The following is a 27,809-nucleotide window of genomic DNA, read 5'->3' on the forward strand; positions in this document are numbered from 1 at the left end:
CTTCCAGATAATTCTTGGTGTGTATGCACCAGGATGTGCTGGCAACTATATAGAAGAGGAAATCATGGACACACATCCTTTCCGCCTTCTTCTCCATAGGCTTCCAGCTTAGAATATTAGTGATCCACAAAGTGGAATGCTCAGGAGGAGGTAGCTATCTGGATGTTTATGTGGGGTCACTTGTTCCTTCTTCATCAGGATTAAGTCCACAGATGAGCAAGAGAATATGGTTTTACTCATGTCCAGCTTTCAAATTTCCCACATGCATCTGGCTAGCCACTGTTAAAACAGGATGCTGGGCTAAATGGGCCTTTGACCTAATCCAGCAGACTGGTCTTATGTTCTTATTTTGCCTGTTCTCTGTCAATGCTTGCTGCAGCACACTGACATGAAAAGGGAGACTCCCTTGCATGCATGCATGCAGCCATTACTCCCTCTGCAAACAGATCTCTTGTTCAGAATGTGAGTAATATGGGACTGCAGCATTAGCAGTTGGCAGAGATCAGTATGGGTTGACAGATAAATCAGTATGTGTTCAGGTGAAATAATAGAGACCGCTTCCTTCCCTCCCTGTTGCAGCTGGTCCTTAGTGTGCATGTACTACAACACACTTGCCAGTACATGGAATGATACTAGAGAAAAGAGAAAGAATCAAAGCTAAGTTGTTGTTCTTAGAAAACAGTTCTTTTATTTTTTAAAAAAATGACACACATGAAATTGAGAGGGGGGAAGAAACAAGGGCTTTGGAGATTTCACAATGCATCCTGATTATATGCAATTTTCTGGGATTTACTAGAAGAAAATAGCTCTTCTCTCGTTCTCTGTTTGAATTTTGTTTGTGGCTGCATGTGAGGTTTTAAGACTATGACTTTAGAAGCTACAACGTCCCCTGCAAGCATTAATGTCCCTTGCAGATTCACAATGCTTTTACATTATTCATTTATTTATTGGATCTATTTGAAAGGGGGAGGGGATAAATTCACTCCATGAAGTTGAAATCAGATTTGGTGGTGTATTGTGTATGTACCATGCTGCTGTTCCTAACGGAGAAGTTAAGCTGTTGGGCTCAGCTGGCAACAGCTCAATCTGTGCCTGGTAATCCTTGCAATAATCCATTGTGCTTGTCTGGAAGATTTTATTCTAGAGCTAAAATAACCAGTGGGGAAGGATGGTTTCAAATTTGCTTGGGAGGAAAAAGCTTCAGAAGGAATGGTTTTTGAAAGATAACAGCATGCCTTTAAATTAATCAAGATATTAGTACTGAATGCATCCAGATTCATAACTGGGAAATTTACAAGGGAGGACTCAAAACTTCCACTTGAGCCTATAACTCCACTAATGTTTTGAGGCCAGCTCTTAATGGGTTCACTGTGGGGTCAGCATTCCACCTCACCATACAGACTTTCTTGCTGCTAGTCCCATCTTTCTCCAAGCATACGCTTGTGCAGAAGGGTGGCAGTCGCAGGAAAGGCTCATGATGTTAATCAAAGTGTCAGCTCTATATGTGGCTATTGCTTCTGGGGAGCACAAGACAAGGATTTCCCAATGCCAATCATCCAGGGAAGGGGAAGAAAATATGTTTGGAATGTGAACTAGTTGTTCCACGCATTCCAAAGGAAAATGCAACCAAGAAACACCTCTCTTCTGAAATTTGCACTTTTCTGAATTTTGTGCTGTAATAGTGTTGCAACTGTATTAGTCTTTTAAAGTCTGAATCTGTGAAGAAGATCAATGTTATAAAATGAGAGCCAGTGTGCTGTTGTGGTTAGAATTTTCAACTAGGACCAGTGAGATCTGGGTTAGAATCTCCACTCAGTGCAACAACTCATTGGGTAATACTGGGCCCGTCATAATCTCTCAGCCCAACCTAACTCACAAAGTCCTTTAGAGCATAAAAGGGAGGAGGACCATGGAGGTCATTTTGATCAATTCTGGCACTGTACATTTTGCTGCCTGAGACAAAGGACGTGATGACACCCTCTGTAATAATTTCATGTACTGAAGCTGACAAGATTGGCAGTAGACTATTATTTCAATGCTGCTAGACTCCACTGTGCCTGAAAGCAACAAGCCTGCTTAGGTTATGCAGGGAAGGTTATGTGGCACACATAACTGTTCTCCAACATTTACCACCATTGTCTGTCCCCCACCCAAACATCTCCTGCCAGAAGAGCATGAGTTACTCCGCCTAATGATAGGGCTGGCCTTAAAGCTTTTCTCAAAGGGAGGGTGGTATAAAAATAAGATAAAAGTGAGGAATTTGTTGCACACTGCTGACTATCTTTCTATTGCTGTATACAATTTGTCCTTCTAACACATAGAGAATTATCCTTTGAAGGAAAAAAACCCACATTTTTATTTCTTTGCTTCACTGAAGATTTTATTTGAAACACATTGGGCTTTATATTACATTTGGTTTGCAAGAATAAACAAGCCTTTGAATTTTGCACCAGCTTGAGTTTTGCTTCTCACGTGCCCTTCATTTTTTTAATGATTCCCTCCTTTTCTGTGCATATTACATACCACCCCACACAGTGACTCCAAGTCATAGTCATTGTGCCTCCTATTATCCTATAATATCTACAGAATGCTAAACTTGTCTTCTTTTCACAATACCCAAAAGGTAGGGCCGCCCACCACACAGTCAGGAAGACAACATTGCAGATATAAAAACCTTGATGATACAATAATGTGGAGAGGTCATGCCAGAAGGGTGGGAAGATGAAGGAACTGTTCCTCAGTGGTTAAGAGAAAATGCCTAAAGGTGATGGAGCTTTGCTCAGGAGAGCCAGTAATATATGAAGGTACAAAGGGAGGGGTGGGGAGAAACTCTCTTGGGAAAGGCTGCTGGGAGAGAAAATAAGAGATTCTGCTTCACATGTTAGAGAAGGGCAATGGCCATGTGTTCTGAAAGGCATCTGATGTCAAAGGTGTGCACACCCATCAAGGGAGTGAAGATAAGTTGGAATTCCTTCTTGCATCTACTATCATTTTGGGGTGTGGGGTGTGCTAGCTTCAAGTTGTTGTTGTTTAGTCGTTTAGTTGTGTCCAACTCTTCGTGACACCATGGACCAGAGCATGCCAGGCACTCCTGTCTTCCACTGCCTCCCGCAGTTTGGTCAGACTCATGTTTGTAGCTTCAAGAACACTGTCCCACCATCTCGTCCTCCGTCATCCCCTTCTCCTTGTGCCCTCCATCTTTCCCAACACCAGGGTCTTTTCCAGGGAGTCTTCTCTTCTCATGAGGTGGCCAAAGTATTGGAGCCTCAGCTTCAGGATTTGTCCTTCCAGTGAGCACTCAGGGCTGATTTCCTTCAGAATGGATAGGTTTGATCTTCTTGCAGTCCATGGGACTCTCAAGAGTCTCCTCCAGCACCAGAATTCAAAGTTCTTCGCTGGCTTCAGGTAGGGACAGACAAATAAGTATTTTTCCAATGGCCCATCTGGCTCAGCATCCTGTTCTCACAGTGGCCACCCAGATTCCTGTGGGAACCCCTCAATCAGTACCCAAGCATAAGCACACTCTCCCCCCCTGAATGGTTCAGTCTCCAGCAACTGGTATTCAGAAGCACTGCAGCGTCCAACAGTGTAAGCAGAACATAGCCATCAACATGGCCATAAAGTTGCCAAATCCTCTTTTACAGCCATCAAAGTTGTGTCATGTGTGCATTAAGGCTGCCAACCCTGTTCATTCACAACTTTTTCTGAATCTATCTGCTTTTAAAAAATAATAAATAAATAAATAAATATGCATGAAGAGTTACGTGAGAGTTCATATTTTAAAATGTATTTTCTCACCTCCATGAAAAAGCAAAAAATTAATATATATATATATGTTGGAGTGCTAGCGGAAAAGTGCACCACCAAAATTGTAAAAGTGCTAATTTAGGAGGATGATTAGCTATATTCCAATCTGCACATTATTCGAAGTGCTGTAGATCATTAGCAGTTCAAATGGTAATTATTGGGGGGGGGGGCAGACACAGAAAATCAAATTTCTCCAGTATCCAGGTTTTGAGGGGATCATTGCCAAGACACTGTCGGTGGGCTTCCTTACCTCATTGTACTGTGCATGCTGGCAGCTGTTTCTGTGTCCATGCTTGCTTACGAGAGAGAGAGAGAAGAGAGAGAGAGAGAGAGAGAGTGCCTGGGTGAACAAATGAAGACAGTTGGTATTCTTTGCCATCACCTTTCAGTCACTCCCCCAGTTGTGGCTGGTGCCCATTAGGCTGGTGACGTGGAAGGTGGGGAGGCCAGCAGTAGGTGAAGCCAGAACCAATGAGAAACAGAGCTGCTACCTGGCTAACTGTATGTAAGACAGGCAGGTGGGAGACTGACCCATTCAGCCCAATGGACCAGCCTCCACTACTCTCCACACTTAGGCTATTGGTTCAGAAAAGGCCTATAAGTAGGGTCAGTTCATGTATGAGTTGCTAGGGATTGTGTAAAGTAGGAGTGAGAAACTGTAGACCTGTGGGAGAGGAGACAGCCCACCACGCCTTACAGTTGGCCTTTGCAACTCTCCACAGGCCTCATCTGTTCTCTCCAGGCCCACATCTGCTCCCCCTTGTGGCCCTTGGATGTTTGCCTATCCTCAAACAAACTGACTTTTCACTTCCTACTGTGCATCAGAAGGGGGTGTGAATCTGCCATTGCTGACAGCTTTGTCCTAAGCATTCATGTATGTGCATGAACATCCATAGGAAAGTAGAACATTTGCAACATCTAGGGATGTGGAATAAATTCAGTTCACATTTAAAGATGAACCAAACTATTTTGTTCTTTCTAAAATTGTATGTGACATGGAAAATAACCATCCTTCAGATTCACAAGTTTCTACATGCAGTGTGGTTATCCAGTCAAGTAATGTACATAGAAATGCATATACTAGGATTAAGTGTGCATATAAATGAATATAATCATGACAATAACATTAGGCAATAATAATATCAGGCAAAATCCATACTAAATAAATTTCACAGGGTCTTTTAATATATATTTTTTAAAAATTGCAAAGTGATGTGAAAATGTGGCTAACTGAACATAAAACTGGAAAAATGAAAAACCAAGAGAAATTGAAATTGACAGGTTCATTCGTCCCCAGATGCATCCCATGAAAACAGATGATGTAAACAGAGAAGCCACTCAGAACTTTCTAGACCCCAAGCAAATCCAAACTACTTTACAAGCAAGTGTCATTGTTATTTTTAAATTTTAATTTATATGCAAATCAGACTTACTTCTCCATAGGATAAAAAAGACAGCACTGGATGTTACATGATTTGGCTAATTCCTTAATAGCACATGATCCTATTGGGCAGTGTAGGCACCATAAAGCATTATCATCTCTACTATTCAGCCCTGGGCTTCAGACAATAGGAGTATAGCATCTAGATCAAGGGAAGTAATAGTGCCACTGTATTCTGCTCTGGTCAGACCTCACCTGGAGTACTGTGTCCAGTTCTGGGCACCACAGTTCAAGGAGGACACTGACAAACTGGAATGTGTCCAGAGGAGGGCAACCAAAATGGTCAAAGGCCTGGAAACGATGCCTTATGAGGAACGGCTAAGGGAGCTGGGCATGTTTAGCCTGGAGAAGAGGAGGTTAAGGGGTGATATGATAGCCATGTTCAAATATATAAAAGGATGTCACATAGAGGAGGGTGAAAGGTTGTTTTCTGCTGCTCCAGAGAAGCGGACACGGAGCAATGGATCCAAACTACAAGAAAGAAGATTCCACCTAAACATTAGGAAGAACTTCCTGACAGTAAGAGCTGTTCGACAGTGGAATTTGCTGCCAAGGAGTGTGGTGGAGTCTCCTTCTTTGGAGGTCTTTAAGCAGAGGCTTGACAACCATATGTCAGGAGTGCTCTGGTGGTGTTTCCTGCTTGGCAGGGGGTTGGACTCGATGGCCCTTGTGGTCTCTTCCAACTCTATGATTCTATGATTCTATCCTTTAAGGAAGGAATGAGGAAGCTGGGGCCCTCCAGCTGTTATTGAACTACCATCTTCCTGAATTATTTGCCATGCTGGCTGGCACAGTTGGGAGTTGGAGACCAAGAACATCAGCTTCCCTATCCTGCACTAAGAGATGAGAAGCGTACTTCTTGTTGTAACTAAGGCTGGAATCCTATTAATATTTTCCAATTGGTTGGGACCTGCTAATAAATCATAAATTAATACACATCTATACACACTGTACTCCATAGGTGTAGTATACAAGTAAACATGTTTCAGATATTGCACAATATATGAAGAAAGTAGCATGATCTTTATTGTGGCTACCCCATCTTGCAGGAGGTGAGCACACACCTGCAAACTGCTACCAAAGTTCCCCCAACTTTCATGCCACCTCATCCCCGTGCTACTGCCCTTCTGGCCCCTCATGTGGCACTGCTATTCTATACCATCAGTTATTGGAAGTACTCCAAGAAATAAAACTATACTGGAGCAAATTATATTGTATTGTGGTTTATGGAGTTACTGCAGGGCACAGGTTCAATGGTAAGATTGTTGGACTATGGCTTGGGAGAACTGGCTTCAAAACCTCACTCAGTTATGAAGCTCACTGTATGACACTGGGGTAATTGCTATAATTTTATTTTGGTGAAGGATATATGGTGAAGAAATTATGCTGCCTGCAATCCTCTGTCTGTTGCATCCTCCTTTAATACTCACAAGGGATGAGGATGGGACCTTAGGCATTGCCTAGGCCCCAGCAACCCCCACTAGGTTGAACCAAAATGTGAATATTCTTTCCATGAAAAGAAGTACACACTCCAGTTTGGAGAGGCTCTTTTTGCACTTTTTAAGCAATGCAGAAAGAATGCACCCTCCTGGTATACATTCAAGCTACCCCCTTCAGGTAGTTCACACACTCATTCATATCCAACATACAGGAATCAGCCCTTCTGTGAGACTCTTTGCAGCCCTGATGACCTGTTACTTTAGCATATCCCCCCCCCCCCGTTCAAATTACTCTTTGCCTTCTCCTTCCTCATAGCAACAATGCCTCACAATGTGGATAATGAGTTGCGGCTGTGGGAGAACAACGATGCAGGCAAACAAAACTAATTCATCCTCCTCCTCCTCATCATTTTTTATTTGTATGCCACCTTTCCACAGTTAAAAAAAACAATGCTCAAGGCGGCTTACAGCATAACAAGATTTACTAGATTACACACACAAAAAAAGAGATTTACTAAATTACAAAAGTCATAAACAATAAATAAACCACATCAAAAAAATACACAACCAAATTGGAAACAATTTCCACATAAATCAAAATCTAAAACTAAGAAAACAGCATTAATATCACAGTTTAAAATGACATAGGTAAAAAATAACAGCAATTTAAACAAAAACAAAACAAAACGGAGCCCTCTCTGCCCAGCAGCAGCAGCAGCAGCAGCAGCTGTCCTTTACAGAGCCCATCAGGCCCCACCCTGGGCCAGGGGTTGAGTGGCAGTATTGGGGCCCTGAGGCGCTGAGCAGGGGAGTCCTCAATATGAGGACAATGTTTCCTGACTAATCATTCCCTTCACTCTGAGTGGGCTTCATTGTGTTGTGACATAGTTAAATTTTCTTTGGTCTGTGATATCATTATCCTTGGAAGAATAATTATTATTTCCAATCTTTGTGTGTGTCTCTCTCTCCTCTCTCTGTCTCTTTCTCTCTCTCAAACACAGCTGCCAGTAGGGAGTGTGAACACCAGCAATCAGGTGAAACAGCTACCATTTGTAGGTCCTTTGGGAAAGCTTTGCATTCCCATTTAAAAACTGATGCCCCCCCCCAACCCTGCCTGCCAGCAAATGTTCATTGGAAAACATTTGTCTCAGCCCTAATCATAAATGTACATTTTATTTAATCAGACACTCCTTGTTCCCAATAAAGAAGACCTCAGTAGTCAGCGAGAGCCAGATATGTGTTGTGACATATGAATAGCTAGTTGAGAAGAAAGGTTGCTGTACTCTCTGTGCCTATGGCGCCTTATCATTATATTTCAGTCAGGGAAAAGAATGCCCAGGAGATAGTCATTAACAACCAACATTATGAGTTTGAGCAGACATGGAGCAGGGAATATGCAGTCTCCATTCCATTGCGTCTTTGGGGTGCTCAAAGGCTCTCCCAGAATATTTCTGGGAGTGATTAGCATTCAGCTGTGTAAAAGCACATGAAAGGAGATGCAGAGCTTGGTGCAGCATCAAAGTGAAGGTCAGTCTCTTTTAAAGCCCTCCTGGGCCCTCGCTTGCAGGGCAGTGAAGAATGTGATCTGGCAACATTGCAAGGGCAGCTAGGGGTTTATTTAAAGGGACGGAAAACTGACAATCTCTAAGAAGGGTTGGGTGGCTGTGTGATACCCCCACCTCCCAATGCTCACATTCACACCCGTTTCTCCAAGTGGTGAGAAATTCCAGGGATATGGTTACCTGTATTTGTGTTAATTCAGAGGAGACAGCACTGAAGAGGAATTCCACTCACTAAAGCAAGACTTACTTCCGAGCAAACAAGTATAGGCATATACTGCATATGTGCCTTTGTCATTTTTGCTTTATTTCTAAATATAGAAGCGGAACGCATCTAGTCCCTACCACTGGCCATGGGGAAGTTTCCAAGAAGAGCATCACCACAAGAAGAAAACCAGCCTGGTCCCATCCATTGGGTAAAGAAAGAACAGCTGTTTGGAGCTTGCTTTGCCAATCCCTGAAAGAAATAACACTCTGCCCAGAACTACCAGTTGCCCTGGGACCGTGTAACTAAAGAAAACATGCTCTGATACCATTCATCAGCCAGAGAACTGAGGACTGCTAGTGTGTGTGTGTTACTTCTGAAAGGTTATGTTTGTTACATGTTGCCCTGAGAATCATCTGTTCAACATATACAAATATCCATCTCCCACAAGGCAGAAGCTCTACTACCCTGCATCAGATCTCCAGAGAGTGACATCAGCTAACTTACAACTTTCTTTGCCTGAGTCTGTTCCAAACAGCAAGCTGTTGTATGCATGCACAAGTACTCACATGATATTGACTCCCCCTATACAGTAGGAACAGAATGTCACCTTCTCCAAGTTCTGAATGTCTTTCTTGTTGGAAAAGTTACAAGTAGATAATGCATATGAAGCACAGTGCATACTTGTAGATGCAATAGAAGTTTTAAACATTTCCACGGTATCCTGAGGCAGGGATAGCCAACACGGTGCCCTCCATATGTTGCTGGACTACAACTCTCATTATCCTTAATTTGGCTATGCTTGCTGAGGCTGAGAGTTGGCATGCAGCAACATCTGGAGGGCACCAGGTTGGATTCCCCTGCTCTAAAGTTACCTAACCACACTGAACATGCTGAGATACTACAACAATAAGTGATTGTATTCTTACAACCATCCCTTTAGTAGGGAGATTGCTTGCTGCTTTTACTACCCCAGAATGTTACATGATGACTATTCACCATGGGAGCCGTGTAAGGCACTCACCTCATCAGAGCACTGGCACTGACAACAGGTTTGAACAAGACTTGGTCCCACATTAATTTCAGTCATACATTTATTTTCAGCATGGCTAAAAGGACAGTTCTAAAACTATTCAGAAGTGAGTCCTATTTAATTAAATGGGTCTTACTTCCACATAAGTGGACTCTGGATTGCAGTTTTACATTGGATCCACTCCTATGTCATAATGCAGTGTCCAAACTGATGCACTTCAATTTTTAAAAGTTAACATTTTGGTTCTTACTACATTGGCTCTTCAATTTTGAAAAATGTCTACCTCTGTATATGTGGGGAAAAGTCAGGCATTAACTGTTCAGCCTTTGGCCTTCAGAATCTGTGAAAGGTATAAAGAAGGTCAAGTTTCAGAACAGGGTTAATTGTGAGAACCTCTTAGTGCTGGAGGATTGACTTCTAAAATGGGATTAGTAAAGTTTAAGTTGATAGATTGTGTCACCTCATTCCAAAGTAATCTTAGCTTTTGACACTGTCTATGATCACTTGCAGTTTGGGTAAAATGGAGCAGGCAGATCTGGGGAATTACAGAGAAAACTAGAACCTTGTAGTCAGAGATTTGTCTGGTTAATTCAAGTCAATATGTGAAATTGCCTCGGTTCCCTGTCTCTGCTGCTCCCTTCTTTAGACTTCCTCCTTCTTCACCTAACCTTCACCCAGGTTTCTGTATCTCAGTCCTTCACTACTCTGCACCCTTACTTCTGCCATGTTACATCTGAGGTCCTTGACCTTTTCCTCAAGGGACTTATTTTCAGACTTATTTTAACAAGCACTTAAAAGCTCCTTCCTTCCTTCCTTCCTTCAGACTTGTCTGAGGTTTGCATTCTCTTACAGAATCTGAACTGCAAACCTCCTAACTTTGTTTGCTAAGAATGTTTGTTAACATTTTGTGTCATCACACCTTCTCATCCTGTCAGTGGATGAGAATGAAGCCAAATGTCTCAGTTAGTTCTATTTTCATTTGTTCCAAATGCCCTACATGTTCAGCATCACTATAGGTACACATAACTCAAGAGGATCAAGGATTCATGTGTAGGAATAGCAGCTGGTATAGAATGGCAACAATGAGTCCTATATAGTGGCCAGGTTGTAGTGGCAAAGTAGCATTGTACAAAAATGGCCTTTTGAAACTCTCCACTGTGTGTGTGGACAAAGAAGTTGAAGGGACCATTTTACCAAATTTATGCAGAAGCATGGAAAATTCTCCAGGCATTAATTAGTATTGTGGCTCACCATTAGAAATGACAAATATATATATATTTCTTTAGGGGGGTTGGGGGGTGTTATTCAGCAACAGCAACAACTGCATTGGCATCCCAGTTGCCATTTTGCACCACTTATAAAGCATTGTGGGAGGAAAAATGGTATATGCCACAAAAAAAGTGGCAGAGAAAACTCAGAGAAAATTCCGGGGCAGTGGTGGTGAAAAAAGAAAGAAAAATCTCAGAAATTTTCTTAGAAAAATGCCCTTTGTTCCTCTGTTCCAAAGATCTTGAAGTCTGATTCATGTTAGTTTGAGTGAAATTTCCCTTTTTCAACCCAACATCTTCAACCCATCCTGAAACGACTGCAGAGGGGCCCCCTTTATAAAAAAGAATATTGTAGTCACGGCAGAAACTTTGTACCAGGATTGTACGAGCTTGACTTGTGAAACTAATTAGACAAAGAACCTGCTCAAGAGTTTGCAGCAAGTCTGAAGGATGTGTCATATCAGGCTGAAATGTTGAATGATGTGGGATCCCTCCCCCTTGTGTGGCTGCTTTTGCTGAGAGAGTGCGAACTGCCAATCTAGCTCAAGCTTGTGGGCTGAGAGATGGGAGGATGTAGCAAAGTGTCAAAAGCGCAAAAGGCCAGCCATGTACTACTGCACTATGAAAGAAGTTGTTAGCCTAATGAGTTTGCCAAAGTGCCTAACACTTGGGGGAATTGTCAGCATTTCCATCAATGCTGAATTTAACCTGAAGGCTTCGATCCAGCAGATGAGCGATCTTGTTGGCATCAGCAAATAGACAGAGAGCCCCACGGCAGCTTAGTGGATAACTAGTCTGTTGTTTCATGAGCTTTGGTAGGCAAAAGCCTACTTCATTAGAGGCACAGAGTGGGCTGGAAGGTGTTAGCTATACATATTGTAGAACTAACAATATGCGGTGAATTAGTTCTAATGGGGAAGATATACTATGTTACTTAAATATAATCCCCATTTGCTAGAATAGGTAGATTACTATTTCTGTATCCACATTTGGCTATATGTCCACATTTGGGCAATGCCCACACTCAGGCAATTATGGGTTGGAACAGCTGTGACCCTCTAGATGTTGCTGAGCTACAACTTGCAGTATCCCTGTCTAGGAATGGACAAAAGTGCCAGTTTTGTTTTTCTGTTTCTCTCTTATTATTTCCAACTTTAAATGTCAGCTGAAAGCTTTTTTAAAATTATTTTTTATTAATTTTTCATTAATAACAATCCAATGGAGGCCACATTCATACTATGCCAAATCATGCCAAATCACAATACAATCAAAAGAGCCAATTAAACAGTTCTGAATTAAACATTTTGGATGACTTCCCATGTTCCAGCTATCAGGAGTTCATATTATTCCTTGATCCTGCACCAATTCTCTTAATTAGTCCAAGTTCCACAATTCCGATCTTAATCCTTTGTTCTAGCAGCCACAGATGTGATGACTTTCAATCGTGTTTAATAAATCCAAATCCATTAGCTTGCAGATGGAATTTATATCCTGTAGCTGTGTGGAATATTTGTTTACCTTCTTCTTTTCCTTCATGTTGTAATCAGTCAATTTTCTTCAACATTGCTCCTCCTTCGAAAACTCATGTGTAGGTAAGCCACAGCTCCATTTTGCCTCTCTGAAACCAAAAGCAATCCAGCATCTGGCCACGACTTCTGATTAACTTCCAGTGTTTATCTCCTTGCTTCTTCAGACGAGCTGACGTCTCACAAAAACCGTAATAAAGCAGAACTAGAGCGCTCTTTTGTTGGCAATGTTACAAATCATCACAGTATTTCACACAGTCTATTCTTTTAAGCACTCCGTAAAGAGAATTATAAGTTCTTGTTAAATCTCTCTTGGATTCCATATATAGTTGTAATCCATTAGTAATTTCATTCCATTAATAATTGATTCTTTTTCAGTGAAGGCTTGCCGATTCATAGCACAGCAAAAATAATGTAAAAAAAAGAAGAAAAAGAACAAAGGCTCCCCTTCACTTATGTAGCATTCCAATTACGATGACGAGGGTCCTCTCCAGATCAAAACCTTGGCAGTCAGTGGCTGATTCATTTCACAGGTTATCTTTTTCCTTCTTCCAAAACACGTGTGTTTCTTAAGTCCAAATTCAGATACATCTTAAAAGAAACAGAATTACCTCCGCTCATGGCGACCGCATTGGGGAGTTTCCAATAAGTGCAGTGCTGTGCTCTCTGCACCCCTGCCCCTGCACTCCATTGGAGCGAGAAGCAGTTATCGGATGATCCACAAGAGAAAGCTCTTCCCCCCAATCCTGGGAGGGGGCTTGCAAGGATAATTACTCCCAAATTATCCTTAATAATCTGCACGGCTGGCATCCGCTACCATGGGATTGGCAGGTCGCCATGGCGGCTGTGCCAGAAGTCAAAAACTTTTCTATTCCACCAGACCTTTGCAGGCATCTTTAAGATTGCATCATTCTACAATAGTAAATTGATGTCTGGTTTTAATAATTATCTTTTATGGTTTTTATTGTATGTTTTTATGTATTATTTAAAAAGCTTTGATTTTTGCGTGCGTGCACGCACACACACACACACACACACACACACATTCTAAATAGATAAATAAACTTTTAAATCCTCATGAAAATTCCTCCACAATTTAGGGTGAATTTATTCAAAAATACATGTGTTTGCCGGTAGTTTTCACTGTTATATAGATTTTTGGATGGCATTTTCACTAATGTATGTATTTTATGCACACTTTCTGCCATTGGGCTTCATTTTCCCATGCAGTGTATGGTTGGGCAATTGTACTGCAATATTTGGATGCAAATTTCAAAATAGAATTGTATTTTGGTTTGCATATTGGTTGGAGACATGTAAATTGGGTAGTTTCTCATTAAATGAAAACAATATCAGTTCCCCTCACCTCTATCCCTATTTCTGAGAATTGGGTGCAATGGCTGGAGCTGAAGGTCGCTGCAGTGCAACAACATCTAGATTACCATAAGCCTACCCACCCAATTTATTTGGAACAACGTATTGCAAAATTGGGAGCTGGCTTTCAAGATTGAGGGAATTAAAAAAGTAAAATTGCCTCTCTTAATTTTTTTAGGATCTTACACTATTTCTTTATTTATTTAGTTCACAAAATGTACACGCTGCTTAATACCAAAACAAAAGATTCAAAACAATTCACGGAAGATAAAGCAGTAAAACCATGAAAAATTCAAAACCACACTTTAAAAAACATAAATGTTAAAATACTAAAACACATTAGAATTGCCTCAACTTTCTAAGCAATGTTTTTAGCAGGTGCTGAAAAGAGTGCACTGAAGTCACCTCCTTGATCTCAAGAGGAATGATGTTCCAAAGTGCAGGTGCTGCCACACTAATCAATAATGTTCTTGGCAAGTGTGGTACTATGCAGTAATTGGTAGTAAAATCTGACATTTGAAGCACTTGGGTGGGCACTTGTGGGGTAAGGTGATCTTGTGGGTAAACTGGCCCCAAGTTGTTAAGGGCTTTCTATGCTAGAGTTGCCATATTTTTTTTAAAAAAGGGCAAGTGAAATGCAGGAGGATGTCCTGTTGCTAGTGTTGAAGTAAGATTCAACTGCCAGTGGGCCTCAACCAACAAAATGTCTCCTGCTTAGTTCCCAGAGTTCTATTTTATACAAATAAACTATACAATTAGATCAGGCTCCCTGCTGTAGATGTTTGCCCTTTTTGTGGAGACAGATGAGGAGGTAATTATGGATGGATGTGTTGATTTCTCTCAATTTCTCATTTTCCCATTTTTAGTTCTCCACTTTCCCACACCAGTTTGCAATTTTAAAAAAGGTCCTCATGAAAATTCACCCATATTCTAGTGGAGATTTCTCCTGGTATGAACATTTTTGCGTGTAATTTTGCCTAATGTACACATTTGTGCAAAGCTATGTTTTGTAATATACTGCTTTTTTGAGTGGTTTCTCCCGCCCCCCACTAAAATGTGCATATTTATTCATACTGCACCTCCTTATATGCATGTTTCTACACGTTACTTTGCTGAAGAAGTGCATCGAGAAATTTTGAGAAGTGAGAGTTTTGAAGGGTTGCAACTTCTGGGTTTGTGTGTTGTTTTGGAAAGTGCAAATTAGGTAAACTCAGGTTTAGAGGCAAACTATATTCTCCATCCCAAATGGTGATTGGGGAAGAGCTAGTGTGCTCAATACCCTGTGTGTTGATTTAAGCCAGAAGATGAAAATCAAGGAAAGTTCTCCAGTTCCAAGGAATGGAAATATTTTCATAAACATTCCTCTGAGAATTTGCATCCAAGAGGAAATTAATTAGGAGGAGGATGGTGATCATGGTTTTTACTGAACCACAAAATTGCCCCAGCACTTGTTCTCCTCCTTTTCCCCCTAGCATTTGCTCTTTATGTTTGGCATCTCCTAATTAATTGTGTAACAAATGAGTAGCTGTATGGCTTCAACAATGTCCAGAGAGCTGTGCTTTATTTCATTGTAGATCAAAAATAACTGCCTCTTATCAATAACTGTGTTTGCCAGATTATTCAGAGCACTGTTCTGCTTCCTATGAATTCATTTGCTTTCCTTTCCTCTGATTACTTATTTCAGTTTGATTATTGTACCAAAATTATTTAATTGTTACACTGCAACCAGCAGATGGGTTACCTCTATCATTCACAGTCACTCTGCCTTTTCACATTGTCCATTTTGGGGGATGATGAAAAATTCAGGCAGAGGAACAGCCCTTCAAGTGCTGCAAACCTCATTATCATCACACAATACCCCTTCTAACATTTCTGAAGTGTCAGTTATCCATGCTGCATCTCCCGTCCAAGTTTCCTATTAGGTCTTTGAGTTTTTCTCATTCTGTGCATGTTTCCTTCCTATATGTTAAACCTGAAGCCTTGCTTAGCCTAGCGGACATTCTCTGGGCGAAAAGGGAAATAACATTTCAAAAAAAGCTGTAGTAGGTTTCTTAATTTATGGCATCAGACTGGTTTCTTTCAGCATTTTTGCAATTTGTGTGAAAGATACACATTCCATTAAGTCAAACACTGGGTCAGCCATACATCTTGCCCTCCTACCACTCCTCCTCCTCTTGCATTGCAATGACAAGTGGGTGCCACCACTTATTAGCAGGTGACCTACCTTTCCAAAGGTTCTGAAGGATCCATGTATGTCCACCTCTTTAAATAAGGCAGGGGAACCTCAAACACAGGGGCTGAGTATGACTCTCCAGAGATAATTTACGTTTTTCTGCTGACTGTTGTGTGGATCTACTTACAGTAGAAAGATGTCATGTCCACTGCTCTGCTCACTTCCTCTACCTCACCTACTACTGGGATGTGGCCCCCAGAAGATTATCCATGAGAGAATGTGGCCCTTTTGCAAAAAAAAAAAAAAGTTCCCCACCCCTGCTTTAGATCTTTGCCCTTCACTGTTTTTTAAAAATTTATTATTCAGAAGTATTGCAAGCCCCTGCATAAACCCCCTCTGCCACACAGCTATTAAAAGTGTCAGAGCTCTGCCTTCTTTTACATCAGGCCACCCTCATCTGAACACTTGAGAGAGGTATCAGTGATATTATGGGTATTAGCTTCCCATCTGAAGAGCTGGGAAAATGCCCCCCCCCCCATTTATCTATTTCTGGAGGGGTGGAATGTACATTTGCATTAAACATGATGACCCTTGTCTTCTAACATTAGGCAGAATGAGGCAGCTGCCCCGGGTGGCAGATGCTGATGGGCAGGTGGTGGCAGTGAGGTGCTGAAGGACAAATCTGTGTGGGCCATGTGGTCTGCTCTGTGCCTACTTAAGCTATCCTGCTTCTCTCATTTTCAATGGAGAAATATGGTTTGCTGTCAGTGTTGAAATAAGATTCAACTTCCAGTGCAGCTGGCTTCTGTATGTGAAATATGGGGAGAGGGAACCATGTTGCCCTTTGCTTCAGGTAGCAAACTGTATTGAGCCAGCTCTAGCCTTATTACTTCTCCTGCTACTGCTACTGCCATTCATGTTGAAGGTGGTGGCAGAAGGAACAGCTGCAATGCACTCCTCCAAGTGAGTACTGTAGTTGGAGCAGGTTGCAGTGGGGCAAGGACAAGCAAAGTGTGTGAGAGAGAGGGAGAGGGGAAGAGGGAGAGGGAGAAGGTGAGGGAGAGGGAGAGGGAGAGGGAAAGGGAGAGGGAGAGGGAGAGGGAGAGGGAGAGGGAGAGGGAGAGAGAGAGAGAGAGAGAGAGAGAGAGAGAGAGAGATTCACTGCTTGCAACTGGTTTGGACCTCTAGGCAATATAGCTGCTGACCAGGGTTTGAGGGTCACATTGCAGACAATTGAGACTTCCAGATATGCAAAAGACCAAATCGAAAGTTTGGGCTTAGATGCTCAGTCTCCCAGCCATTCACATTCAGCAGACTGGCAATTTATAAATATTTAAGGTGCACATTTTTAGGCTAGTTGAACTTCATGGCTACACATTTACAGCCTGTGAAAAATCAATATCTTAACATTTGCATTTCAAATGTGTGAGATCTGAGAATTACTGGGCTGGCACCCCTGACCTTTACGTTGGGCCAGGAAAGTAGCTAAGCATGTTTAGGCCTATCTTAGGACGGTGGTGGTGATTTGTGTGTAAAACTTGCATTGAAAGTAGCAAAGGCTTCTTTTCTAACCTTCCCCATTCCTCTAAAATCTGACACAAACTATTATGAACCCATGAATCTGCCTTCATGTAGGAATGGGAAAGCTGTGGCTTTCTATATGTTCTTGAACCAGAACTCCCAAGAGCCCCCACTTTGGCCATACTCCCTAAGGCTGATGGGAGTTGGAGTCCAATAACAGGTGGAGTGTCAAAGGTTCTCCACCCATGATCTAGAACACTGTCTACTGTGACAGAGTCCTGTGTCTGCTTTCTCTCCAGGGTCTCAAGCACATGTCCTACTTCTTGAACTGGACATTCAAATTATTGGGCCATGAAAAGCATTTGCCTTATGAGTGAGCTGCAGCTCATCCCAGAATACTGCTGGGATTAATTTTCATTGTGTTATCAAATGCTTCATTATGGCATTTGAAGGTGTTTCTAGTCGCATTCTCCAAAATGACTTCTGAGTGGTGGCTTCTGAAGTAGATGCGTAAGTCAGCTGTCAGTAATGGCTTTCTTTTTCTTTTCTTTTTCAGTATCAGAGTATTTAATCTCACAATGGAGCTGGTTGTACTTGCACAGTAGCTGTAATTCAAATGCATTAAGAAGCATTTATTCTGTGTATAAGCAATTATGTTGGGATGGAAGGGAAGCTAATAGATTCTAGTGAGCATGTGAAGCTAGCTTTGGAAAGAATGGGGCTCCTGTAATAGGGTATGTTGAATTTTTGGCATTACCTGAAATTTTTCAGAAGGTAAAATTAAAATTCTTTGGTTTTCTGAAAGCAGATAAGTGCCTCTTCATCAAATGTGGGCTTACCAAGCTAAATGTTATCCAGTCATGAAAAATAATAGCAGATTTGAATTCCTCATACCCAAAAACCTATTTTTAAGACCCCTTACTAAAGAAATTTGCAAAAAAGAAAAGAAAAAAGGTTTTACGCCTAAAATGACCCATCTACTTATGTAGGTTTGATAACTGTGTAGAAGAGTGTCCTCTTCTACAATAGGTATAACATAACAACCTGCTGAAATCCTCTCAAATAGGCAAAGCTACTGAAGGTGCAAATGTAGGAGATCTGTTCACTTCTGCATCTGGGGATCTCATATGAAGCTGCCTTGGTGTCACAATCTTCCCTAACCAGGACCCTGAGGAGACTTCCTTTCTCTTTGAAGAAAAGATGAGGGCCTGTTGCCCAGAAAACTGTGAACAACAAAGAACCTGCTGTAGCCCTAAAACAGCCCAAAGTACTTAGACTTACGCTTATCTTGCCTGTGGTCATCCCTCCACCTAAATCCCAAATCACTTGCTGATTCTCCCACCTAATCACCTCTCTCTCAAGAATGGAGGCCACACTGGAGCCTATGGAAGGCCCAGAACTGGCATAAGAGCGTTTATTTCTTTTTCAGGATGTTTTATGGGTGGGCAGAAAGTCACCTCGGGAGGAAGGGTCTCCTCAGGAGGAGGGAGAAGCCCAGAGACAATCCATCTGTGAACAATGACCTAGGGGATTATTATTTATTTATTAAATTTGTATACCACTCTTCATCAGTACCAGATCTTAGGGTAGTTCACAACGTAAGAATACAAGATGAAAAATACAAAATACATAATAAAAACAAGAACAACAAAAACAAATAACGCTTCCCCTCAAGCCTGGGGATTCAGATCAACTGAGATTCAAGGGCTTCACAGGTCATGAGAGGGTCCCCCCCCCCCCCCAGTTGTGGGCCTCCAAATGTGGACCTCCCTCCCCAGAGTAAATGTTCTCTCATCAGTTGCTGAAGATGGATGTCTTTACCCAGGCCTTTGAGAGCTACAAAACTGATTTTGATATCCTTGAAATGCATTGCCTGGGGTGATTTTTATGGGTGGGATTGCTGTTTAGTGCTGCTTTAATTGCTTAGTGTTTTATATACTGTAATCCACCCTGGGACATTCTAATGAAGGGTGGGTAAGAAATATAATAGGAAGTAAAAACATTGCATGCTACAGATTTTGTAAACATTTTATTATTGATTCTCTATAGTTTTATAATGCATTGTGACCTGCCCTGAGATCATTCTGACAATGAAGGGCAATGTATAAATTCTGAAATAAATTGAATAAACAAATACAAAGGGATCCATGCATCCTTAAAGAGTTATTCTTCATCAACTCCATTTCAGTGTCCTGTTCAACAAAGCTGTAACAATTTGGTCCTCAATAAACTGCCATCTTCTACGGCAAGAGATTTATGGACATATGTATATATTTTTTGGCAAAATGAATATATAAATATTCATTTAATTAAAATGAATGAGGTAAAACTGATTCACAAAACAGTTCCTTGTAATGAAATTTCAGGCTGTGTAGTGCAGTTTGATTGATGACTTACGGCCAGAAAAGTAGTAATTTAATCCATCTTTCTTTTCATTAATTCATTATATCCATGAGATTCATTAGTGGGCCCATTAAATGAAGTACCAAAAAAGAAAGAAAGGAAAAACAAGCATCAGCTGAAGTATTTTTAACCTGTTCTTCTTAGGAAAACGGCAAATAAGGAATGTTTATTGCTCAGTACTGAAATAGTAGGTCAAGGGATCAGTCACCTGCAGATATTCAAAAGAACATATAAGGGCTCAAACTAGATAGGGCACATGGAAGCACATGTGCAAGCCCCACCCTCAGTGTCCCCCTGTATACCAGCCCTGCCCTTCCTTCCCCTGTCCTTTGCATTTTGAGTGTGAAAGAAAATCACAGTTGTACCTTGGAAGTCGAATGAAATCCAATCCAGAAGTACGTTCATCTTCCAAATCATTCAAAAACCAAACTGCAGCTTCTGATTGGCTGCAGGAAGCTCTTGCAGCCAATCAGAAGCTGTGGAAGCCCCATTGGATGTTCGGGTCCCAAAAGAAAGAACGTTTGCAAACCGGAACAATCACTTCCAAGTAGGCAGCATTCGTGAGCCAAAACGTCTGAGTTCCAGGGTGTTCAGGATCCAACTGTATTACCATGTTCAAATTAATCTTCCATCAGATCTCCATGCTCACAGGTCAAGGCGGGGGGGGGGGCAGAGCCAATGTAGGTTTTCTCACATCCCTTACATACTTGCATGACCTTCTGAACGTTTAAAGAACGTTCTTATTGGTACAACACTGTGGAAACCATAGAACAGATTTTTACTATTTGGGGCACCCAATTTACCAAATATGCTCAAGTGTCTGTGGTCAAATATTAAACACTGAAATGAAATACCATTGGGTGCCTAATATAGATATTCACTCCACACTGACATCATGCATTTAAAGCACTATTATACCACTGAAACAGTCATGGCTTCCCCAAAAGAATTGTGGAAACTGTAGCTTCTTAAGGGTGCTGAGTGTAATTAGGAGCCCCACAATTCCTCTCACATTTTCGGGAGTGATTTAACTATCCATTCCTCTTGCCAGTAAACTCTTGAAATTGATGGTGTGAACTCATGGTGGTTTTGTGTTACTATTAGTATTACAGTGGTACCTCAGGTTAAGTATTTAATTTGTTCCGGAGGTCCGTTCTTAACCTGAAACTGTTCTTAACCTGAAGCACCACTTTCGCTAATGGGGCCTCCTGCTGCTGGGGCACCGCCGGAGCACGATTTCTGTTCTCAACCTGAAGCAAAGTTCTTAACCTGAGATAATATTTCTGAGTTAGTGGAGTCTGTAACCTGAAGCGTATGTAACCTGAAGCATATGTAACCCGAGGTATCACTGTATTCATCTCTTGGATTAGGACCCACCACACTTTTGTTTTGGCACAGAGATGTGCCAGATTGAACAAACCCTGAATGGAAGGACACACCGTCTTTAGTTGAGGTGAAGGCATATGAGAGCAACGGGGGGGGGGGTATAACAAAGAGAGTTGGGGCAAGAATACAGCCCTGTTTCACACCACTCTTTACAGGAAAGGCGTCTGATTAGCCATCATACTGGATGGTGCCACACAGGTTCTCGCAGATGGACACAATAATTTTGTGAAGCTTAGGTGGGCATCCTATCTTGTTGAGCAGTGTGAATAATCCTTTTTTGGCTTAGAAGTTCAAAGACCTTTGTCAGGTCTATGAAGGCAATGTACAGAGGGCCTCTTTACTCAGCATTTCTCCTGCAGCTGGTGCACTGAGAAACTCATGTTGACTGTTGACCTCTGATCGCTAAAGCTGCATTATGACTCAGGATAGTCCCTGTCAATGGTAATCTGTCGGGAACTATATGGGTTTGTTTTTCTAGAGGGTCACAATGCTGGAGTCACACAAATGTTGTGGCACGGATCCTTGTTCCCAACAATGCAAGAGGAGGCCATGGAGGCCTTAACGCTTTCCACATGTGCTGTGTCAGTAGGATTTCAACATCGCATGGCAGGATAGAGTCTAAAACAAAGATGTGTTCTCCCATGCCCACATTTTCAGCATGTTCACACTCCTATCTCAGCAACGTCTATGCTGGCTTGGTCATGTGCACAGAATGGAAGATGGCAAGATCCCCAAGGACATGATATACGGGGAGCGGGCTTCAGGCACCAGTCTCATTGGCAGACCAACTCTGTGTTACAAAGAGGTCTGCAAATGAAAGCTGGCAATATCATCCCCACCATGCGGAAATCCCTTTCAGAAGACCGCAGTGCCTGGAGACAGGTAGTCATGTCATGCATCCACAGCAGTGTCCAGAAGAACAATGTGCTGGGAGGGAGCACAGAGAGAAGAAATGTCATTGTGCATCTACAGCAGCACATCTGGGTGCCTTCATCTGCTCCCATATCAGTCTCTACAGCCACAGCAGGTACTATAACCTTCCAACAGAATGAGTTTGGCTTCAACCCCAAAGGTGAACTCCTGCATTGTCTCCCGAGACAGACAGGTGGCAACAAGTATTATTATTTGTTTTCTGTTTTTCAAATTTCATTTGATTTTACTGACTTTATTTTTATTCTTCCCACCTTCATTTTCTCTGTTAACTTTGCAAGCTGTGATGAAAATAGCAACAGCAACAATTGTTTTTAAAAAATATCTGGAGGTACTAGGGGGTGTAATCTAGGGTGTGTACAATGCAAAAATGTAATGAAGAGTTTGTTTTAGAACAATTTTACTTTAGTTCTGGTCATAAATTGTGCAGTGTGTGAAATAGCAAAACTGGTTTGATGTTCCAGGGGGTGGGGGTCTGTGTCTGCCTATGGTAGTGGCTTGTTTCTCTCAAATATCCTTTGCGTTATTTTATCAACTTCCAATCACAGTTGGGTGAGATTGCAACTCTTGTGTCTCTGCATGGCAGGTCAGACGAATGGTTCCCTCTGAAGCCCCTGACAATGAGACAAACAGGAATACATTGCAGTTGGAACGGCAAGGCCCCAGGAGCCAGAGTGTCATTGCTGTGACGGCCTCCGATGGCTGGAGACTTGGGAACTCTGGCTCTTTCTTGAACTGGGGTCACTTGACTGGCATGTCTGCCAGTCTCCTGGGTGGCCCTGAGCTGGCTTTCTGCAGCAGGATGAAAGTGTCAGCAGAATTTTTTAAAAGCACCCTGAATCACATTTCGAGGAAAAGAGGGCAGAACATCTCTTGCTTGAATTTGCTTTCTGTTTAATATTTCTGCAGTGATGACTTGGGGAGGATCTTTGTTTCCAGCAGGTAGGTGGTATTAAATGGCATAAGCACCACGTGCCAAAGGAGGTATGAGCTCCCAGATGCTTCCTGCTCTTGGTTGTGACTTAAGCAAATCTGTGGCCAATTACTACATTAGGGAAGAGTCATAATTCAGTGGTATGGCAACTGCTTTGCATACAGAAGATCCCTGGTTCATTCTTCAGCTTTCCCAGGTAAGGCTGGTATCAGTCAATGTTGACAATACTGAGTTGGGCCAAAGCTCTGACCTAGGTTCCTATATGAGCCTTTCCCAACACTTCATTTTACAAGGCATGCACCTTAGAAGCCATACGCTGCACAAAATGGAATCAAATAACTTAAAGTAAATTGTAATTAATTCACACTCCCACATTGATTTAATGATGCTTTTCCAGCTGCTTTGCAACAATCATAATGAACTGAAATAAACTGCCATGAATTTAATTGAAAATAAAATGAATTTATAATTAGGCAATCCATGTCACACCCACAGCGACATTTACATGAATGGAGTTGCTCATCAAGATTTAATATCGCCCTTTAAGGTAGCGTTTATAATGTTGATCTGATGTTGGATGAGCGTTTCAAGCTGTCAGGGCAAAGGGAGCAGTGAAGGGTTATGTGGGAGGAACATTGTTTCTGATTTGCCTCAAGGGATTGTGATGATCCTCAAATATCCCACAAGTGCTCTTGTGGAGATTCCCAAGTGTTCTGGAAATGCCCCAGTGAAGATTCCCAAGCACTCACAAAGACAGAAGTGGCAGTTTTCCCAAGACTCGGCAGAATCTGTGTCTTTAAAAAAACTTTTAGTGATACTGCCACTGTACCTCCACTGCGCCTGATACCACTGGTAGTAACAACACCAGCCATACCACTCCTTACAGTACCATTACTGTGAGCCCGCTATCGCACCCAATAACACTCTATGAGTGTGTGTGTGTGTGTGTGTGTGTGTGTGTGTTTAGTGTTAATGCCTCCACAGCTGCCACTGCCACAAAGTTCTGTATGTGGCTAGTGGGCCAGAAAAAATAATGATTGGTTGGAAAATTCTGACTCATGAGTCAGCAGTTGCCAGTCTCTGGTGTAAGGTGCAGGTATGTGGAAAGCGTTCACTTGCAATTACATGAGGTTAACAAAAGATGAGTGTTTATTTGCAGAACGATGAAAACAAATTCTCAGTAAATTGAAGTCTGAGTTGAACACAATTAGAGCCAGAAATCAGTAAAACCAGTTTGCACCCAATTAATCTCCTCTACCGTCTCCCTCTTCTGGCAACTGGTCATCATCCTGACTGTCATTTCTGCTTACTTTGACATTCTCTACTTTATGCAGCCTCACCACACACCTGCTCCAAACAGAAAACCCCAAAATGGCCCATGAGAGTACATGGTTCATTCCATCTGCAAAGGCTAATTGCAATAAGCAAGGCTTTGTTCCATGTGCAGATATAACAGCCACCACATTGCCCATCTCCTGCTTCATAAAAGTCACCTAACATTGACTGAGGCTTCTATAAGGTTGATAAATGGGGGGTGGTGGTGGTGGATGCAGTTATGGCCCCTCTCTGCCAGCCTCTACCAGCAAGCTGGAGCATCAGTGATGGCAGAGGCTTCTTCACATCCCAAGATGTGAGAAATTACTATTAGCAGTTGTCTTGTTTGGCAGCAATGTTCCAAGACAGGGCATTCTGGGAGAGAAGCAGGGATGGAGCCAGACCTGTAGGGCTTCAGGTAAATATGATTCTGCTACTCTGATCATCTCCAGCCCCTTATTAGGATTATTCAGCCCATCTACAACACCAGCCTTGCAAAATACGTAAATCGATCATCTCTCTGTGGGTTTGTATCAACCCTGCATACCACCTCTCTGCCTGCTCAGATGGAATGTTTGAGTCTGGATTGACTTCTTTTTCTTAGTTGTTGGTGTTTGTTTGTTTAATAAAATTATATAAAAACCTTTGAGAAAATAAATCAGTGCATCAAGCAATTTTGCTGGAATTTACAGGAGACTCCCAAGGCATGATTGGCTGCTTCAGATGAAACGTGTTTCCAGTATCCCATAGGTGGAAATCTGTCAACAGCTATTTACATCCTGAAACATTTCTAATATGATCTTCATACTATTTATGCTTCACATCAAGTGCCTAAGTAATTGGAACAGTCTGCAATAAAGCAATTGTCAGTTTGCTTTTTCCTCTTCCCACCTCAAAAGTGCAGACCCAACAAATGATAATGCAAGAATAGAAAAGACTGTGGATTAAATTACTTGCTTATATAAATAGTTAAAGTTAAAGCTCTTCCGAAACAACTCCTGCCTTTTACTTTGGGTTTTTTGAATAGGCAAGTGTAGTTGGAGTTGTTTTTTTGTTTTTGTTTTTTGTTTTAAAAAGAATAACTCTTTCCCTTTCTTTTGAAATATTTAGCTACCAACACTTGGTTGTCTAGATTTGTCAATCCCTAGTCTCAACTCCCAATCTGATTAATATCTGTATGTGGAATATGGGGCACCATATTTCCCTTCACCTCAGACAACCAAATGTCTTCTACCAATATTGCCTGAGGCTAAGATTAGAATCCTCTTGTTTTCCTGGGAGCAAGACCATTTGAACTTAATAGGATGTACTCCTGAGCCAACACAAAAGAATCTGGATGAATGTTGTTTGCAGAATTGGCTCTTTTCTTTTTCTTCTTTACTTCTTAATTGGTACCTATCTGTTTCATGAGTTGTTGCTGTTGTTTTAAATTGCTGATAAAAGTACCACTCCCAAGCAACCCATCACAGATTAATTTATCTCCCATCCCTTTACTATTGCTCTATATTTGCAAAACCCTGTGAGCAGCATTCAAAACTTCTTAAAATCACCTTAATTAAATATTTCACAGCAATACAGAAAAATCACTCTAGAGGTGCTGCTTTTATGTTGCATTACTGCTGAATGTTAACAGCAATATATAAGCTTGATAGGGTTTCACAAGTTGCACTGAAGCACCTGCAGAATACTGTGGGAGTTGCCTGCAGGTATGGATGGTGCCAAGGGAAAGAAGAGGGTTGCACAGAAAGGACAAAACACACCCCTGGGGTTGGCAGATACCTTTGTGCCACTTGTTACATTTTTGAAACAGAAATAAGATGATATTTTACCATCAGTGCTCCTGTCCTAAATATATTTTACTGCGTCTTAAATAAAATATATTTAATTTAATGGAGTTAGCAAATGTTGATTACGACATATTGACTGACGAAGAAGAAGAAGAAGAAGAAGAAGAAGAAGAAGAAGAAGAAGAAACTTTTCTACAGGGGCCTTGTGTTGGAGAGGTGATTCAAAGGTGAGCAGTGAATGGGGAGGTATAAGAATTTAGGCAACTGCCTTAAACTGCTTCAGGTCTACCTAGCTCAGTATGTCTTCATCGACTTACTGTCAGTGGCTTTCCAGGGTTTCCAACAGAGCAAATTCTCAATTCTACATGAAGAATCCAGAGACTGAACATGAGAACTTCCATACGCAAAGCAGATGCTGTACTATGGAGCTATGACCTTTCCCCATCCCTGTGAGCAATTTTTGGAGCTCCATTTCCCTTCCACAAAGGAACCACTGAAGTGTGAGATTTCAAGGCTGATTAACATTCCCTCTGTTTTAAAACCAACTAGGTTCTGTCAACCAGTGGCAAAGAGGCCTGTTCACTTATTCACCACAGGGCATATGGGCAATAGATTACATCTCCAAAGCTTCAAAGTTGAAAGAAATCTGTAGTCTGCTGATAGCCCCACCAAGATGGTGGCTATTCTTTTTTTAAAACAAACAACCCAAAACAATCCTATTGTAGCTTAAAAATACTCCTGATCCAAGCTGGAGTGATGCTAACTTTCTCTTTACAAGGAATGGGTTTTAACACTTAAGGGATATCATCTGTTTATTTTTAAGATCAATATATAGCCACAATGGCACAGATAAAAGTGAGGTTGACGTTCCTTCCTGACTCCAGACAAAGGTTGCAAACCATGTCTCAGAAGGTACAAATTGCTAAAGTGTTGACTGTCTGAGCTCTTATTGCTTTTAGCACCTGTGGTAGTTAATCTCACCTTTTCTCCTCACACCTTGGGAACAGCAGGCTGGCCTGACCATACACATGGATGCACAATGAAATGGCTATTAGGATGGCTGCTAATATGATCCCCAGACAATACATTTGCCACTGATTTTTGCCTAAAGCCAGAGGCAGACCAAGACATTTTTGTGCCTGAGGCAAAACAAAAGAAAACACACACATAAAAATTATTGAAGGGCATCCCTCAAGGGGGTAAAAATAAAATAAAATAAAAATGACAAACTACATAGTTAGGAAATTTGCTGTCCATTTAACGGCACCCTGAATTCTGCCACCTGAGGCAATCCACCACAATGTGCCTAATGTAAGGATTAACCCTGTCCAAAATAGAATGTTGAGCTGAAACAGGACATATCTATTGAGAGGAAATATTACTGTTAAATATTTTAAATATGTATAAGGTCATCTCAACATAAAAAAGCTTCTAAGGTTGCACACAAATCTGAAACCAATGAAAAAAATTAAGAGTGTCCTTTAAATAACTCTGGTTTTGATATTATATTCTCAAAGCTTCACTAAAAAAGAAAAAAAGATGGGATTATAGAAGATCCAATTCTCTTTCTATTTTCTTTTGCCACAATCCTGCCGCTGTTTTGAAAACAGTCTTACGGCCAAAGTTCCAATTGCTACCAGAATCTGAACATGACAAAAAGTGAAAAACAAAAACCAACAAAAATAATGGAAAGTTGAATTAAGTAAACT

The 27,809-nt window shown here is 41.5% G+C and overlaps 1 long non-coding RNA gene across 1 annotated transcript; it reads left to right on the plus strand.

Moving 5' to 3' along the window:
* The first annotated feature begins 17,638 nt into the window (after window positions 1-17,638).
* Window positions 17,639-22,947, plus strand: LOC308468387. Its single transcript, XR_013981627.1, has 2 exons — window positions 17,639-17,856; window positions 22,652-22,947. It is a non-coding gene; the product is annotated as an uncharacterized lncRNA (long non-coding RNA).
* The last annotated feature ends 4,862 nt before the right edge of the window (window positions 22,948-27,809 follow it).

Source organism: Podarcis pityusensis, assembly GCF_964106645.2.
Source record: "Podarcis pityusensis genome assembly, chromosome: Z".
Classification (NCBI taxonomy): Eukaryota; Metazoa; Chordata; class Lepidosauria; order Squamata; family Lacertidae; genus Podarcis; species Podarcis pityusensis.